Here is a 15,277-nt window from a genome sequence, read left to right as displayed (position 1 = left end):
TTCCCTCAGACAGCCGGCAGGTGGCAGCATTGGCTATTGTCTAGACGCACATAAGGGCGGACCGAACAGGACGCCGGGAGTTGTAGTTCATAGAAGCTCACAGTATGTTTTGTATAAGGCAAAAAGACTACAACTCCCGTCGTCTATCAATCAATGGGCCCAACGCCTCCGTCAACTACATTTCCCGGCATGCCTCAGACTCCACGCTTGCGCATTAGTGAGTGGGTGGTCTATAGTCCTGCACCTACTGAGCAGAGGAAGATGGTGGCCGGGACCTGCTGAGGGGACAGGTGAGATCCCAATTTATTGTCATCGCCGCCAGTGTGCCTGGACCGGGGTGATCCCGAGACACAGTCATAATCCTAGTACCGGGGGGAGGTGCGGGGTCACTGGGGGTCACCTGTCAGGTGACGTGTTATATGGGGGTCACTTACCAGTATGTGTGTTATATGGGGGTCACTTACCAGTATGTGTGTTATATGGGGGTCACTTACCAGTATGTGTGTTATATAGGGGTCACCTACCAGTGTGTGTGTTATATGGGGTCACCTACCAGTATGTGTGTTATATGGGGGTCACCTACCAGTATGTGTGTTATATGGGGGTCACCTACCAGTGTGTGTGTTATATGGGGGTCACCTACCAGTATGTGTGTTATATGGGGGTCACCTACCAGTATGTGTGTTATATGGGGTCACCTACCAGTATGTGTGTTATATGGGGGTCACCTACCAGTATGTGTGTTATATGGGGGTCACCTACCGGTATGTGTGTTATATGGGGTCACCTACCGGTATGTGTGTTATATGGGGTTCACCTACCAGTATGTGTGTTATATGGGGTCACCTACCAGTATGTATGTTATATGGGGTCACCTACCGGTATGTGTGTTATATGGGGTCACCTACCGGTATGTGTGTTATATGGGGTCACCTACCGGTATGTGTGTTATATGGGGGTCACCTACCGGTATGTGTGTTATATGGGGGTCACCTACCGGTATGTGTGTTATATGGGGGGTCACCTACCGGTATGTGTGTTATATGGGGGGTCACCTACCGGTATGTGTGTTATATGGGGGGTCACCTACCGGTATGTGTGTTATATGGGGGGTCACCTACCGGTATGTGTGTTATATGGGGGGTCACCTACCGGTATGTGTGTTATATGGGGGGTCACCTACCGGTATGTGTGTTATATGGGGTCACCTACCAGTATGTGTGTTATATGGGGTCACCTACCAGTATGTATGTTATATGGGGTCACCTACCGGTATGTGTGTTATATGGGGTCACCTACCGGTATGTGTGTTATATGGGGGTCACCTACCAGTATGTGTGTTATATGGGGGTCACCTACCAGTATGTGTGTTATATGGGGTCACCTACCGGTATGTGTGTTATATGGGGGTCACCTACCGGTATGTGTGTTATATGGGTGTCACCTACCGGTATGTGTGTTATATGGGGGGTCACCTACCGGTATGTGTGTTATATGGGGGGTCACCTACCGGTATGTGTGTTATATGGGGGGTCACCTACCGGTATGTGTGTTATATGGGGGGGTCACCTACCGGTATGTGTGTTATATGGGGGGTCACCTACCGGTATGTGTGTTATATGGGGGGTCACCTACCGGTATGTGTGTTATATGGGGGGTCACCTACCGGTATGTGTGTTATATGGGGGGTCACCTACCGGTATGTGTGTTATATGGGGGGTCACCTACCGGTATGTGTGTTATATGGGGGGTCACCTACCGGTATGTGTGTGATATGGGGGGTCACCTACCGGTATGTGTGTTATATGGGGGGGTCACCTACCGGTATGTGTGTGTGTGTGTTATATGGGGGGTCACCTACCGGTATGTGTGTCATATGGGGGGTCACCTACCGGTATGTGTGTTATATGGGGGGTCACCTACCGGTGTGTGTGTTATATGGGGGTCACCTACCGGCTTGTGTGTTATATGGGGGTCACCTACCGGCGTGTGTGTTATATGGAGGTCACCTACCGTTGTGTGTGTGTTATATGGGGGTCACCTACCGTTGTGTGTGTGTGTGTTATATGGGGGTCACCTACCGTTGTGTGTGTGTGTGTTATATGGGGGTCATCTACCGTTGCGTGTGTGTGTTATATGGGGGTCATCTACCGTTGCGTGTGTGTGTTATATGGGGGTCACCTACCGTTGTGTGTGTGTGTGTGTGTGTGTGTTATATGGGGGTCACCTACCGTTGCGTGTGTGTGTTATATGGGGGTCACCTACCGTTGTGTGTGTGTTATATGGGGGTCACCTACCGTTGTGTGTGTGTGTTATATGGGGGTCACCTACCGTTGTGTGTGTGTGTGTTATATGGGGGTCACCTACCGTTGTGTGTGTGTGTGTGTTATATGGGGGTCACCTACCGTTGTGTGTGTGTGTGTGTTATATGGGGGTCACCTACCGTTGTGTGTGTGTGTGTGTTATATGGGGGTCACCTACCGTTGTGTGTGTGTGTGTTATATGGGGGTCACCTACCGTTGTGTGTGTGTGTGTTATATGGGGGTCACCTACCGTTGTGTGTGTTATATGGGGGTCACCTACCGTTGTGTGTGTTATATGGGGGTCACCTACCGTTGTGTGTGTGTGTTATATGGGGGTCACCTACCGTTGTGTGTGTGTGTGTTATATGGGGGTCACCTACCGTTGTGTGTGTGTTATATGGGGGTCACCTACCGTTGTGTGTGTTATATGGGGGTCACCTACCGGTATATGTGTGTTTTATATGGGGTCACCTACCGGTATGTGTATTGTATATGGGGGGGATCACCCACCGGTATGTGTGTTATATGGGGGGTCACCTACCGATATGTGTGTGTTATATGGGGGGTCAACTACCGTTATGTGTGTGTTATATGGGGGGGGTCACCTACCGGTATGTGTGTTATATGGGGGGGTCACCTACCGGTATGTGTGTGTTATATGGGGGGGTCACCTACCGGTATGTGTGTGTTATATGGGGGGGTCACCTACCGGTATGTGTGTTGTATATGGGGGGGGGGTCACCTACCGGTATGTGAGTGTTATATGGGGGGGTCACCTACCGATATGTGTGTGTTATATGGGGGGGTCAACTACCGTTATGTGTGTGTTATATGGGGGGGTGTCACCTACCGGTATGTGTGTTATATGGGGGGGTCACCTACCGGTATGTGTGTGTTATATGGGGGGGGTCACCTACCGGTATGTATGTGTTATATGGGGGGGTCACCTACCGGTATGTGAGTGTTATATGGGGGGGTCACCTTTTCGTATGTGTGTGTTATATGGGGGGGTCACCTTTTGGTATGTGTGTGTTATATGGGGGGGGTCATCTACCGGTATGTGTGTTACATGGGGGGGTCACCTCCTGGTATGTGTGTGTTATATGGGGGGTCACCTACCGGTATGTGTGTTATATGGGGGGGGGTCACCTTTTGGTATGTGTTTGTTATATGGGGGGGTCACCTACCGGTATGTGTGTGTTATATGGGGGGGGGGTCACCGGCATGTGTGTTATTTGGGGTCTGTGGTGAAACAAGGTATTAATCTCACCTCTACTAGTTTGCACCTCGCTATAGTGGATTATAGAAACACTTTTTCTAGCCCACTGGTTCCCCATATTTGTCAATCATATTTAAAGTTTTATATATATTATACACACTGTATATGTCTGGCAGAGTGACCTTCTTATCTTGTGTATACAGACAAGTCCATTGTCTCAGCCTGGGCAGAAGGATTGTTGTCCGCCAAATTCCAATATGAATGTACATCACACCAGGGGGTCTCCTGTGATAAGATAGGAAAAGGTCCACAGATAGAGGCTTTGTTTAATTACAGAGGACTGCATTGTATGTAAATGTAATGTTTGAACAGACTCTGCTGTGCAGCCACAGAACAATACCTTCCCTTATTGTATCAAGAGCAAATCATCTGCTATCTGTGAAAAGGTAAACGTAGAAAAGGACCAATCAGGCAGCTCCTGGGACTCATCAGAACGTCATTTCTGCTTTTATAAGCTCCCCACAACAGAGACGGGACATTCACTACCCAGCCTCAGCCTCTGCCAGGTGACAGGGAAGGGAGAGAGGGTCTACGTCCCAGGAGAAGTTTGGATAGACAGCGCCCCCTGAGAGTCGCTAGGATACTGGTGAGGGGTTCTCGTTATACCATGTATGTTTTCTATTGTATGATCACATCATGTGGTTTCTTAACAGGCCAGATTCTATTACCAGGTTAGGAGGCACGAGCCTTAGGTGGGTGATGTGGTCAGGAAGTGTGTCGTCCAGGCTTCTCTTGTGCTGGTGATAGTTTGTTGTGACCCGGGGTGCTTGGTCTGTGTTGTGACCTGGACTTATATCGGACTTTGCTTCTCTGACCTCAGATTGTTTGCTGGGCTCTGCTTGTTGTTATGGGCACTGTAGTTGATGGTCTATACCGGGCCTGGCCAACCTGTGGCTCTCCAGGTGATGTGAAACTACACGTCCCAAAATTCCCTACCAGCTATCGGCTGTTTGTTTGCTGGCAAAGCATGCTGGGGCTTGTAGTTTCACAACACCTGGAGAGCCACAGGTTGGCCAGACCTCCTCTATAGAAATCTATTATTTGTGTCTATAGATTGTAAGCATTTGAGCAGGGCCCGCTTACCGCTTTGTATTACCCAGTTTTGTTTATTACTGCGTTTGTCCCCAATTGTAAAGCGCTACGGAATTTGCTGGCGCTATTTAAATAAATGATGTACGATAATGCCGAGACCATTAGACCTCTAGGTCCGGCATATGTGATTTTTTTTCAATTTCGGACGTAGATTCCAAACTTATGGTTCAGGGCGGCTCTCTGTGCTCATGTGGGGTAGGTCTGGAATCAGAATTGAAATTCAAACGTCATCATTAGTGTTGGCGCATTCTGTGCCTACGTGGAGAGTATTCATCTTACCTTATTCAATATGTGAGGATAATGTGGGCATAAACATTCTCTTCACATGTATGTGTAAGATGCCTAATTTCTCTCCTGTTTACATAACGCGCTGGATATTATCCTGACCCGCCAAATCTACCGTATTCTCACTGCATCTCTCTACGGTTAGCTGACATCTATCTCCTTATAAATGTTTAGAATTAAACGTGTTTGAATCAGACTGAGAGTCAATTAAGCAGAAGAATGTTTGATTGGTTCAACCAATCAGAGTGCACCAGTAGGGATACTGGTGTCCTGAGTAACTGCGTTTCACTCCTCTCCTGGTGGGGGCTTCCGGGGGATTGGGCAGCACAGTGGCTCAGTGGTTAGCACTTCTGCCTCACAGCACTGGGGTCATGAGTTCGATTCCCGACCATGGCCTTATCTGTGTGGAGTTTGTATGTTCTCCCTGTGTTTGCGTGGGTTTCCTCCGGGTGCTCCGGTTTCCTCCCACACTCCAAAAATATACTGGTAGGTTAATTGACTGCTACCAAAATTAACCCTAGTCCCTCCCTCTGTCTGTCTCTCTCTGTGTGTATGTTAGGGAATTTAGACTGTAAGCTCCAATGGGGCAGGGACTGATGTGAGTGAGTTCTCTGTACAGAGCTGCGGAATTAGTGGCGCTATATAAATAAATGGTGAGGATGATGATTGGAACGTGTGCCTGGGTGAGAATTGTTTGCTTTTTTATTTTATAAGCTTATTGTTTGCAGTTTGTGTAACCAGATCCCCGCTTACATCCACAAGAGAGGAGGAGGTGATGTGGTTGGGGTGCAGTTTTGGTCAGTGTACCTTTCCTTATAGGAGGAGCAGTATAAGGCGAAAACCTCACTCTCTTGCTGTAATTCCTTTCTATTGATGTACATGTTACTCAGTGCTGGGTACTTGTTACTCCAACCTGCTTATTATCATGTACACTTCTGCCCACTGGTACCAGATAGATACGCAGACCGTTTTGTGCCAGAGATTGTAAAACGTGGACTCTGTTACCAGCTGGTCATTTCATGTCGCAACTCTCACCTGTGTGTGAAACGCGTTAATGCAGAATTGTGCCACCCACAGCAGTGTTCGGATTAGGCCACATTCACATGGGGCATGGTTCATAAGAAAGAAAACCATTGTGTATATCCCTGTGCAGCGCGCTCTTTACTGGACCGCAGAGCTTACACGGACGCAACATTTACCACATGTTGCAGAGAGATGGAGAGGTTATTGTGAGTGCTGTGTATGATCCATGTGTGCAGCATGGAAGACAAATAGCAGAAATATACCTGTGAGAACATCCCCTACAGGGATCCTGTCACTCAGTATTTCCCCTCATCACTAACACTTGTATTCTATTTACAGTTTTAGTTTGTGGTGTTATTTTGTGTTCAGTAGAACATGATTTGTAAGTGTGACGAGAGGTCGGCTGCGCTGTCGTTCTGTCCTGTTATTCCAGCAGAGGATCCGGTAGCTGCGGTTGTCCTCGTCCAGGCCAGACACTGAGCTTTGGAAATATAAAGTAGGATTGCTCCTTAGGAGGAAGCGACAAACTGCCACTCACAGCTAGTAAAATCATGTCTGTCACCTTGGCCCGGCTTGTACTTCCACCGTGATGAACCTTAGATCACACACGGTGAGGACGAGTGTATTCTGTATATTAAGACCGACTGTCTCTGTGCTAGTAACACACCCGTGATATAAATACTCACTCTGCTTATATCTAGGTATTGAGAAATAGGATATTACGAAAGGCTGAATACTTCTGTATCTCACCCTCCAATCCGCCCCCACCCCCCCTTCATTCTTGTAATCGATTCCAGTCAGCAGCCTTAGTTCACCCTTCCCAGCCTTTTGCAACTCCACCTCCATTCCACGCCTCATACCTCCCACTCCCCCATCACCTCTCTCACCACTTACTATGTCTCTGCCTGTGACATCCAGCCGGCGCTCCCATGGTGTCCTCCAGTCTCATAAGTCCTTCAGCAGCGGCTGCCTCTCAGTAAGATCTGCGTTTAGTGTCATCCACTTAGTGCAGGTAATGGGGGTCCTACCCAGGGGTCTCCCATGTCATTTGGATTTGGGCAGCATGGTGGCTAAGTGGTTAGCACTTCTGCCCTAACAGCGCTGGGGTCATGAGTTCAATTCCCAACCATGGTCTTGTCTGTGTGGAGTTTGTATGTTCCCCCTGTGTTTGCGTGGGTTTCCTCCGGGTGCTCCGGTTTCCTACCACACTCCAAAAACATACTGGTAGGTTAATTGGCTGCTATCAAAATTGGCCCCAGTCTCTCTATCTGTGTGTATATTAGGGAATTTAGACTGTAAGCTCCAATGGGGCAGGGACTGATGTGAGTGAGTTCTCTGTACAGCGCTGCGGAATCAGTGGCGCTATATAAATAAATGGTGATGATGATGATTCGCAGTCCTCCCGCGGTTTAGGAGCCATATATTACCCCCTACTTACATCTCCATGAATCCATGAGTTTGTTTCACCTTGTTTTCTTCATTAATATTTGCCAGCAGTTTCCAACGATTGGCAACCGTGCCAACATCACCTTTTGTTGTCCCTATTTTCTGTAAACCCTTCCTCTGCCGTCCGCCACCCATTCTCCTATTACTCCTCCTCGCAGACACTTTTTCTTCCCCCCTCCCTTCATGTTTCTGTAGCCTGTTTTTTTTCCTCAGGTGAATCCTCTGCCATAATCACTGGCTCTCCCTCCTTTCATCCCCTTCCCCCAGCACCCAAACTGATTATCCTCACACCATGTGCTTGGTGTGGCCCTGTACCCCCCACCATATACCCTGCACGTGCCATTTAAAATATAACCACCACGGCGCTGGAATGGTTAATGTCTGTCTGTGATGCCAAAAGGGTTAATGGCTGCTCTATAAAATAGTAAAGGTTTCTGTATAGAGCGTAGGTGTCTGTGAGCATTTGGGGAAATTAAGTGTTTAATATAAAAAATGTCTTATATTTAAATAAAAGTAAATATTTCACTTTGTCCTGTTGGACCAGTGGAGGGCTCCTCCTGGTGGTGTTTACCTGCGGTGGTGCCATGTGGGAGCCCCCATCTCTAGGGGGCCAAATAGCGGAAGTCACCGCAATTCAGCTCTGGCCACAGTACGGCGGCAGTGAATGAGCTTCTAATAGTGTATCCTGAATTAAAATTAATCCATAGGACGCAGTGCCTCCCGGGAGCTCCAGCCGGCAAAAGAGCCACCATGGACACCGGAGGGCTCCAGCAGCTGGCAGCAAGGAGACTGCTACCCCAGGGTCTGGTCGCTCTCCCTCTAGAGGAGATTGCAGCTTGGAGGGGGAGCAAGACCCCAAAGCAGGTTTCCCAGGAAGTGTTCTGTGCAGGACATTTAAAGATGAAACTTCCCAGCCTAGTGGTACTAGGGTGGAGAGGGCTGAGGCTTGGAAGGAACCAGCCGCGGTCACCAGCAAAGAGGTGCTGCAGGAGCTGTACACAACACTCAGAAGTAAGCGGTTCAAAGTGCCGGTGAAGGAGACTAGTGTAGACCGTGGCTACTCTCTTACAACTGCTTTAATCTTCAGTGCTCAGTTTCAGGTGGTCTTTATACCATTTAGTATGGAACTTGTCACAGGTCTTATTGTTACATTCAGCTGTGTTACACATCATAACTCCTAGCAACGGTGTTGTCAAACTTGTTGTTTTTGGCCCTCTTTCAGGCCACCTGATTGATTATACCGAAGACAAGAATGTCATTGCCCTTCCACATCTTCTACCGATCTGTCGGTGCATCATTGTCGGGAGATGCATTCATTTGTTCAGCTGAGGCCCATGGTTTAAAGATGGTGTAGAATCATCTTAGTTTATTTATAATGTGCCCGAGGATCTGCAGCACCGTACAACCAACACAATATAAACAGAACAATCTACAAATAAGGCAAGAGCAACAATTGAGGTCGTAAAAATCCATACAAGAGACAATAGAGGAAATAACTACATAAGAAGACGCAATTAGAACAAAGGAAACCGTACAAAGGACGAGGAGGTAGAGAGGGCCAAATTCGTGAGCATTAACATTCAAGAGGGAAGGGAAGCAGACACTAGGGTGGAGGGAAGTGTGTGGATGAGGTATTTGAAGTGAACAGATGGAGTTGTTAAGGATGAGGCGGGGTACAAACTGAGAAAATTGGGAGGAGGGAAAGGAGTGGAAGGGGCTGGTGAAACTTGATGGGGTGGGTAGCAAGTGGAGGGAAGCGGGAGGAAGAGGTAGGTGGAGCGTGAGGACGGAGCTGGGGCAGAATAGACAAGCATGAAAAGGTGAGTTTTGAGGGAATACTTGCAAGATAGGAGGTTGGGGTCTGGTCTGGCAGGGCAGGGAGTTCCAAAGGTGGGTACCAGCGCAGACAAAGTCCTGAGGATGGGAGTGTGAATTGGTTATAGAAGACCCAAAAGTCATTAACAGAACGGAGAAGGGGAGTATTTCTTGACAAGGTCAGGGATGTAGGAAGGGGAGGAATTAAAGGTGGCTTTATAGGGTGAAGAAACAGAGAGGTAGGAAGTAAACCAGGAAAGGACAGTGCTACGAAGCCCATGTGGGAGTGACTGGTGTCAAGGAGGAGAGGATGATCACCTGTGCCAAAAGCGGAAGTAGCAAGTACAGTGCGAAGTGGCCCCATGATTTAGCCAGGAGTTGTTTATGAGTCACCTTGGTGTGGGCAGTCTCTATTTAGTGGAGAAGGGCAGAAGACCGATTGTATGGGGGTCAAGGAGAGAAAGTGTTCTAAGCGGTTGAAGACTAGCAGTTTGAGTTGGAAAGGAATGGCACTAGGGATGTGGGGTAGTAGCTGGACAGAGGCAGGTTTAGAGATGGTTTCTTGACAATTAGAATGTTGAACGTGTGTTTGATAATGGAAGGGAAGTTGCCAGTATAGAGTGATAGGTTGAAGAGGTGGCCAGGTGACTGCAAATGGAGGAGACAGAGGGGAACAGCATGAGAAGAGGGGTGAGAAGAGCGAAGGTAAGGAGATGATGTGATGGCTAGAGAAAGTTTTCTCTTCAAAGTAAGAAATAAAGTTGTGGGCAGTGTGAGTGGGACGAGACTGGGGCAGAGAAGGGAGTTGATGGACTGGGAGGAGATGAGGGTTTTTACTGTTTGGCAAGAGATATGACATGGTAGTAAGAGTACATGGTGAATTTGAAATAAAGTTTGTGGGAGTAGTGGAAAGCATAATGGTAAATAGAGAATACAGTTAATGTAGAAAATATACTGGAAGGAGCCCAGGGGTCCTGGGTTCTGTACGGATAACTGGAGGGTGGGTAGTTTCTCTGTTGATGTAGGGGAAAAAGTAGAAGAGGCACTGGAGGGTTGTGTGGGTAAGGGTAAACAGGAACCGGGTGGATAATCAGTCCTTGGAGCGTTGTACAGAGATGCTGGAGCATCGGGATGGGGGAGTCCAGCACCGTAGGCCGGTCAGGTAACTAAAGGGTCAATGTTAGTGTAGTTGAAGGTGCAGAAGGGTGAGGTGAGGAGCCCATGGTGGAGGAAGGGCCCTATTGGTTGGTGACAGGGAACTTAGGCCCCATTAAGGCCCAATGGAAGTCAGGGCTCATCTCATGACCCTCCAGGAGCTGTAGGGAATAATAGGGTGTAGATGTGATAGATAAAATTACGTTCAGTGTTTTTGTCAGTGATCTAGGTGTTGTGGGGGGGACATTGGTGTACTCTGTGCTGTCAGTGAGCTCCGCGGTACAAGGAGGAGGCTGGTGTGCTGTCAGTGAGCTCCGCGGTACGAGGAGGAGGCTGGTGTGCTGTCTGAGCTCCGCGGTACGAGGAGGAGGCTGGTGCGCTCTGTGTTGTCAGTGAGCTCTGCGGTACGAGGAGGAGGCTGGTGCGCTCTGTGCTGTCAGTGAGCTCTGCGGTACGAGGAGGAGGCTGGTGCGCTCTGTGCTGTTAGTGAGCTCCGCGGTACGAGGAGGAGGCTGGTGTACTCTGTGCTGTCAGTGAGCTCCGCGGTACGAGGAGGAGGCTGGTACGCTCTGTGCTGTCAGTGAGCTCCGCGGTACGAGGAGGCTGGTGTACTCTGCTGTCGGTGAGCTCCGCGGTACGAGGAGGAGGCTGGTGCGCTCTGTGCTGTCAGTGAGCTCCGCGGTACGAGGAGGAGGCTGGTGTGCTCTGTGCTGTCAGTGAGCTCCGTGGTGCAAGGAGGAGACTGGTGCGCTCTGTGCTGTCGGTGAGCTCCGCGGTACGAGGAGGAGGCTGGTACGCTCTGTGCTGTCGTGAGCTCTGCGGTACGAGGAGGAGGCTGGTGCGCTCTGTGCTGTCGGTGAGCTCCGCGGTGCGAGGAGGAGGCTGGTGCGCTCTGTGCTGTTACTATGTGGCTGTTTCCTTCCTCCTCAGCGATGTTATATTTCCATCATCCTGTTTGTCCTGTACATGTTTCTGTTGCTGATTGGGAATTCCCTGCTGCTGCCTCAGGGATGACATTCTCCCATGGGAGCCTGTAGCGCAGAGTGATGAATTTGGGTGTGGATTGTTTGTTAGCCGAGTTTAACCCTTTCCCTGCTGTGAGATCAGAACCACAGCACCTGCTGCAGACTGTGAGTGATCTGCTGGACGTTTCCCAGAGACCAGGTAACCCCTCGCGTGCTGCTGGTCTCCCTGCCTGCTGGGTATTGTCCACACAACTTTTTTACGGCTCCTTTATACCCCCATCCTTCTGTTATTACCCCTTCCGCACGTATTCTCTGCATAATCTGACACATGTAGCTCTGTAACACCAGCGGGATCTGTGTTTCAGCATCTCTTATTAGAACAGGTTTCCCGGATAGCAGTCTATCATCACTCCTTATCTCTTGTCCTGATGCAGCCTGCGCAGGGGCGATGTGCGGAACGTGCGCCTCTGCCGCTTCTTGTATGTAATGTCTGTGACCCACTAACGGAGAACTATAAGTAGCAGCAGCTTATACTATAATATAGTAATTGTACATCATATATCAGACTGCTCTGACTGGCCCACCAGATAGAGGAGATGACTGGCGTGTTCTGTGCGGTTTATAGAAGAGATGGGACACACGGCTGGAGACAGTAACGCCTTTATTGTCTGTAGCCATAAATCCTTCTGTTCATCTCATAGGTGTGAGTAACATCCTGCGCACAGACCGCCAGTGATAGTTGTCACATCACAGTGTTCTCCCCTGAAACTTTTGCCAGCTGGGTGTCATTTAGAAGTAGCCGGGTGGGGGCAGTTGTAACACTTTGCAAGAATTGAAAGATGTTGGTGGTTATTGCCCACATCTGCCAGGATTGGTGGTCAGTGGTCTAACACTGCTGGCTGTAGAGCCCACACAGTGCCTGTTCTAATAGGAGAAACAATGGTTTATTCTATTATTATAGGACTCCAAGAGCCAGGTGGCAAGTAAAACAGAAGGAAATTAAACATTTATATATCGCCAGCAGATCCTGTAGCGCGTTACAGTTCAGAGTTGTGACACTTTTTCATAATTCTGCTGTCTGATATGTATTGCTGAGTATATGATATAAACGTGAGATGTGTGTATAGATTTATATGTATGTGTGTGTGCATGTTGCTGTGTCTGTGATTTGTATGGTGATATGAAATATGTATTGTTGATACGTGAGTGTCAGCAGTTACATCTTTAACACTTGTGCAATCACTGATATGAAGAAAACATGAAGAAAACAATCCGTGAGACTGGTTGTGTAATATGTACCCAGTGCCAGCAGTTATATCCAGAATACAACGCCAGTGATTACATAATAAAACAGAACACGGCCTTATTCAGTGGACGACAGGTTAAAAGGGACTTTAAAAAGAAATTCGCAGCAATAAAGAGATTAATAAAGAAAACTTGTCCCTGCTGGATTATCTGTTTTCCACGTTTCATGAAACAAATATGAAATAATGTATAAAATAAACCTCATCTTGTTCTGTACTGACCCGTCCTCTGGTTCTGCGGCTCTAGGACCACACTGCCTGTCCTGTGTTGTGGCACAAAGGGTTACTACGCGGGACCTTGTACATTGCAGAGAGCTCCCTCTATCTAATGGAACAATCAGTATCTCCATGGAGACTGATTGATTGTCGGCTGAATGTAGTATTAAAGGATGGGGAAAAATCATCCACAGTGGGCAGATGTAGGGTGTGCAGGGAAGGGCTGTGGAAAGTAATGAATATATTAGGAATGACCAATCCTTGTGTAATGCAGATAGAAGTGGCTGCTCCACTTGTAGTTCTCTGGTTGGATGACTGAGGATCAGGGGATTTGTATCATCATTTCTGGATATAATGTGAACTCATTGTTTGTTTTGAACATTGTAAATGTACATGGGTTACATACACAGCCGTTCTAGGGGCATATCTCAGGTTTAGCCTCCAGCTACATGTTACACAGCCGTTCTAGGGGCATATCTCAGGTTTAGCCTCCAGCTGCGTGATACATAGCCGTTCTAGGGGCATATCTCAGGTTTAGCCTCCAGCTACATGTTACACAGCCGTTCTAGGGGCATATCTCAGGTTTAGCCTCCAGCTGCATGTTACACAGCCGTTCTAGGGGCATATCTCAGGTTTAGCCTCCAGCTGCGTGTTACACAGCCGTTCTAGGGGCATATCTCAGGTTTAGCCTCCAGCTACATGTTACACAGCCGTTCTAGGGGCATATCTCAGGTTTAGCCTCCAGCTGCGTGTTACACAGCCGTTCTAGGGGCATATCTCAGGTTTAGCCTCCAGCTACATGTTACACAGCCGTTCTAGGGGCATATCTCAGGTTTAGCCTCCAGCTGCATGTTACACAGCCGTTCTAGGGGCATATCTCAGGTTTCGCCTCCAGCTACATGTTACACAGCTAGGGGCATATCTCAAGTTTAGCCTCCAGCTACATGTTACACAGCCGTTATATCTCAGGTGTTTTATGTTGAGTGGCAGCAACTTCAGATGTTTCCATATTTTAGGATCTGGAATCACTGGCTGCACGGTGTTTATTCACCTCTGTACACACAGTATTCTTTAGCTCCTTGTTATGTGTACAGAGGGACGTGGGGTCAGCAGGCACAGAACCAATTTATACAGAGCCCAGAGTGTTGGACATGTGAAGAGATTTTAGCTTGTGGTGAATGTCCCTGACGTTCAGTCTATGGCTGTCTCTGGTATCTGGGACATGCCGCGTTGTGTGTAAAATCAGTGCGTGATGTCACAGACAGTCCCCTCCCTGTTGTGTCTCTGGAGCTTTGTTATGTATGTCATTGATTTCACATCGATGTTGGGAGCAATATCCCTCATAAGTACAAAGGTCGGGGAGTAGGGCTGACACACCCGGTGCATAGAACAGGCCGTCTTCCTGGTGACAGCCAGAGAACAGCACCAACCTGTGTGTACAGAGGAAGCACCAACCTGTGTGTACAGAGGAAGCACCAACCTGTGTGTACAGAGGAAGCACCAACCTGTGTGTACAGAGGAAGCACCAACCTGTGTGTACAGAGGAAGCACCAACCTGTGTGTACAGAGGCTGTCCGAGGGACATTATTCTGAGGATCAGATAAATCACAGAATGTTCCTTGTTTTTCTATCCATTCGGTGATCTCACCAGTAGGGCCTGTCACCTATTGCACTGTTTTTAGCATTTTTAGCATTTGCTGTGACATTTTCCAAATACATCTGCTGCAGTTACTACTATTTCAGTTGAATAATGTTTTTTTACCCAGACAACCTTACACCACGTTTGAATGTCATAATGTCCATGCCCCACCTGTTGGTGCTACCTGTGTTTTGTTTTGCCTTGCCCCTGGAGGTCAAAGGCTCGGGCCCCTGCTTCCTGCTGGCTCCCCTGTCATTCCCATGTAGCAGGATTTGGGTTGCAGACAATTTCCTCCTTCCTCAAGATTACTGAAGCTCCCTCTAGCAATCAGGCTGGGACTGCTGTCATAACAACTAAAAGGAAGCCTGTGATTGGTGAACAGGCTACTTCCTAATGGTTACTATACCAGCATCCATGGATTTATCAGTGGAGGGAGCTTCAGTAAGTCTGAGGATGTAAGAAAGTGTCTGCTTCATGCGTCTGGAGGACCTTAAGAATTTTTGCCATGGAGCTTACTAATTTATAGGTCATGTGTTTTATAGTGAATTCTGTATAGGTGTCTTTATAACTATACGTATCTGTCTTATCTGGGCAGGAATGAGATGTCGTATTAGCTGCCAAAGACGCATAGTTTGCCGTGACGATATTACGGTGTTATGGTTACACCCGTTTCCATACGGTGCTATCCAGTAAACCTGGCCTTTTATGTGGTTTCAAGAGCAGGGCTGATTACTCGTATGTCCTATCCGTATATT

At 48.2% G+C, this 15,277-nt stretch overlaps 1 protein-coding gene across 3 annotated transcripts in view; it reads left to right on the top strand.

Moving 5' to 3' along the window:
• Positions 1 to 212: 212 nt before the first annotated feature.
• FHIP1B (FHF complex subunit HOOK interacting protein 1B) overlaps positions 213 to 15,277 on the top strand; it is a 30,212-nt gene continuing 15,147 nt past the window's right edge. The window contains exon 1 of one of the 3 annotated variants that reach the window (XM_075198436.1): positions 213 to 290. The gene's annotated coding sequence lies outside the window, so the exon portion shown is untranslated. Of the gene's footprint in view, positions 291 to 3,801; positions 4,169 to 14,357; positions 14,534 to 15,277 lie in introns of those variants that run through there. The other 2 variants (XM_075198437.1, XM_075198438.1) reach the window with 2 other exon arrangements.

The sequence above is a fragment of the Mixophyes fleayi genome, chromosome 2 (assembly GCF_038048845.1).
Source record: "Mixophyes fleayi isolate aMixFle1 chromosome 2, aMixFle1.hap1, whole genome shotgun sequence".
In the NCBI taxonomy this organism is placed as follows: domain Eukaryota; kingdom Metazoa; phylum Chordata; class Amphibia; order Anura; family Limnodynastidae; genus Mixophyes; species Mixophyes fleayi.
Note: the sequence above shows the minus strand (reverse complement) of the source record. Positions and strands in the feature narration are given on the sequence as shown.